The sequence below is a fragment of the Camarhynchus parvulus genome, chromosome 14 (assembly GCF_901933205.1).
Source record: "Camarhynchus parvulus chromosome 14, STF_HiC, whole genome shotgun sequence".
Classification (NCBI taxonomy): domain Eukaryota; kingdom Metazoa; phylum Chordata; class Aves; order Passeriformes; family Thraupidae; genus Camarhynchus; species Camarhynchus parvulus.
The window spans coordinates 4,387,382-4,391,263 of NC_044584.1; positions in this window are offsets into that span (position 1 = coordinate 4,387,382).

Genomic DNA, 3,882 nt, shown 5'->3' on the forward strand with positions numbered 1-3,882 from the left:
CAGGCCGCCCCGGCAGCTGCAGCCCAAGAGCTTCAGCTCTTGGCAGGAGGATCAGAACTACAAAACTATTTCTTTGAGGCAAATTATGCATTCATCCAGCTCATTTGAAACAAAATATGATTTGCAATTTAACTTTCCATAATGAGCTCCTGCTATTATACCGTTTCCATAATGGCTGGTTTCATTGGAACAGATTGTTGGTGCACATGGTTTACAAAACATTTTCAATGCAAGCCCCGTTTTTTCTTATTTTAAATAGCAACAGCTGCTAAGCATGATAATTATTGTATTTCATCAAAATAAACTTACCGAGTTGCTTCTTGATGCCACTCGTCACAATTTTCCAGCGGACCTGCAGGTTATTAAAGAAGCTGAAACTTTAACTCAGCAAAGTGAGAGCAGCACCTCATCCAACTCCCTGCCATGGCAGGGACACCTTCCACTATCCCAGGCTGCTCCAAGCCTGGCCTTGGACACTGCCAGGGATGCAGCAGCCACAGCTTCTCTGGGCAACCTGAGAAAGGGCTTTCCCCCAATATCTAATCCCAACCTACTCCCTGACATTCCTCCCTGCCCTGCCATGACATGCTTTGGTAAATAGTCTCCCTCCATCTTTCCTGCAGGCTCCCTTTGGGTACTGGGGCACCAGGAGCAGGCAATGAGAAGCTGTGGTAATTAATTCCTAATTGCATTTACCTGCATCACTGTTTCCCATGGTGTTCCCAGGGCACCTGTCAGGGCTCCCCAGTGTGGAGCAGCCCCAGAGCTGCAGCCACAGGCACAGAGCCCCCGTCCCCAAACACCCCCAGCTCCTGCTGACCTTCTCCAACACCAGCTCAGGTGCTGGAGGAGGATTTTCTCCTCTAGCTGGAGGGAGGATAACGGCAGAGGCACAGCAGTTTATTACTGAAGAGCAGGTGAAAATCTTATTTGTTGAAAATTTTCTGGGGAACTTTTGAGGGCTGTGTTTAGCGGCTGTGGTCAGTCAGGGATTTACGGATGTGCAGGATAACGATGCTGGAGAAGCTATTCCAGCCCCCAGTGAAAGGCTGCCCTTTACAGCACCTCAGCGTTTGGATTTAGATGACAGGTAGTAATGGCACCACAGAAACCATTACTGTCCATCAAGTAAACGATATAAACGGTTTGGCCTTACCCAGACTCTCATGAGCTATGGCAAACTGCAAAAATCCCCGAAAAATCAAACCCAGGAAGGACAAAAGATGCTTTTGAGGAAGGAACAGCCTGCAGGAGTAGGGGCTAGGGAGCTTCCCTTGCAGCAGACAGCGGAGAGGGCATTGCGTCTGTCCTGATGTAGGTGTGGAATTGGGAAACGAGGGCGAAAGGCAAAGCTCAGCGCTGCAGCCGGCACCCAGCTGCCATTTCCCCTCGGCGGGCTCCGTGCCAGAGCAGCTCCCGCAGGCTGACAGCGCTCCGCCGCCGGGTTTGTCATCGCAGCACCAACACAGCAATTAAACCCCTCCCTTGGGAGGCAAACGGGAGCTGCAGCCCCGGGCCCGGAGCGGGAGCGCCCCAGCCGGGGCTGGAGCCCTCCGGGGCTGCGCCGGCCCCGCTGCACCTGCGGGGGGCTCTGCGCGACCCCGAGGGACAGACAGACTCTGCTGGGGCTGCCACCGCCACCGGCGGCTTCCCGAGGGCCCTGCGGGCTGTGCGCTCCGGCTGCCCTGGCCCTGGGATCGTTCCAAGGGCAAAACCGCGGAACGTCCCCGAGTGCTCCGCTCCGGCCGGCCGAGCCCGCGCGCCCCGCTCGCTTCGCGGTGTTTACAGGGCTCCCACGATGATCTAACGCTGCACAAAGCCATCGTAGATAAATATAGAGCACTGCAGCACCATAAATCAGCGGGCTCGGCGGCGCGGCAGGATCGGGCTCCCGGGGGGATGTGGGTCCGCTGGCGCTCGGGGAGGGGCAGCGGGTGCCTCTCCGTGTGACACCGGCCCCTCTGCCACCGCCTGGGCTGTCCTGCCCGCGATGGAGGGGACCAGGACTCTGCCGTGCCCGGCGGGTCGGCGTGGCTGGCGTCGGAGCGGCGCTGGCAGCCGCGCGCAGACGATGGGCGATCATACTGTTTATCAAGGTCTGGCGGAAAGAAAACAAGCTAATGGGGCATTTGCTGATTCAATTCGTTGAATTTGAACAAATCTTTTTAATCCTCCTCTCCCGGGGATTGGAAAGGTCAGGAAATGGGCAGAATGTGCACTTTCAGGTATTGAAATTAAACATGTTAAGAAATCCATATTGATTTGCACTTCTCTGAGAAATATTGAAGCCTCCAGATTTAGCCTGGGTATTGATTTTCTCTTCCAGGGGAAAGACATCGGCGCAAAGGGAAGATATTACACGTGGCAGTAAACACCTTCAATCACTGCCCGCTCTGCCTCCATCAACACCAGCAGCCGGCCCGGCACTGCGGCTCCGGCGCTGCGCCGCAGCCTTTCTGCGCCCCCCGGGCGCTCAGAGCCTGCCTGGAGCGGGAAAAGGGATTTGGGCTGTGCCTTCAGGGCCCTGCTTTAGCTTTCGGTCAGCCACAATCAAACCCAATTGCACGGGAAGTTGGAGATGGTCATTGTAGGTCCCTTCCGACTGAACTATTCCACTCCACTCTGCTCCTGTTTAGCGCTGCCAGCCCTTTCACTGCTTTGCTTTTAAAAATTGCCCTAAGATGGGGGTGCAAGTCTCCTTTGACTGTTTTTAATACATGCAATCAGCAACTACGGCAATTAAGAGGCTTAATTAGCATCTGAATCAGTCTTCTCGAACAACCCCCTTTGCAACAGTAGCAAATAAGGGTGAAGGAGTTGAAACTCTCCATGTGAGGGTGGGCAGGCCCTGGCACAGGGTGCCCAGAGAAGCTGTGGCTGCCCTTGGATCCCTGGAAGTGTCCAAGGCCAGGCTGGATGGGGCTTGGACCAGCCTGGGGTGGTGGAGGTGTCCCTGCCCATGGAATGATTTGAGCTTTAAGGTCCATTTCACCCCAAAGCATTCTGTGGTTCTGTGAAGGAAGTGCCCCCTGGCTGAGGCTGCCTGTGGAGCTCCCAGGAGGATTTCACTCCAGCAGAGCACCTGCGCTGGGTTTCCCAGTGGCCTGTCCATTATTCCCAGGAAGGATTGGGATGTGCAGGCTTTGGGCAGCAGAGCCAGGGCGAGGCTGCTCAGGCTCACACACTGCACACCAGATGTTCCCCTTCTGCGAGAGGAGCGAATGAGAGCCCCGCTGGCCCCAGAGCAGCCCCGGGGACCCTGTGGGAATCTGCCACTTCTGTCAGAAGGTTAAATAAGATTTCAATTAAGTGACACATCACCGCGGACCAATTGCTTCCAAACTGCCTCCACTTAGACGAGCTCTGCTCCAGCGGGAGAGTTTAGAGCCGAAGCTCCGTCTGCTCACGCGCTCCCTGCAGCCCAGCCTGGCCTCCCTCCTCCCCGCCGGCCACGCTGCGCCGCTCTCGGTGCCACTGCAGGGCCGTGTGACCTACTCAGCCAAGGAACTTGCCAAACCGGACAATTTTATTGTTTTTCTCATGGATCTCCCAGCCATTAGGGAATCACACCCCATCCGCACGCGGCTGCAGCCGCTCCCGCAGCACCACGGTCGCGCGTTGCCCCTCGGCTGTGCCCAGACAGTCAGCTCTGACTGCGTGTGTACCAACTGCAGGGAAGTAATTCGTTTTCTTGCAACATTAGAGGTGAATTAAACGCTGGATACTTGCTACCAGTCACTGGAGTAATTCTGCTCCTGGGTCCTTTCATGGGAAGGAGGGAGAGAAGAAGGGAAGGAGGGAAGGAGGGAAGGAGGGAAATAAGCCCTTTCAAGACCACAGAAAATTGCAAAAGGATGTTTCTCCCAACCCGACATGACAAAA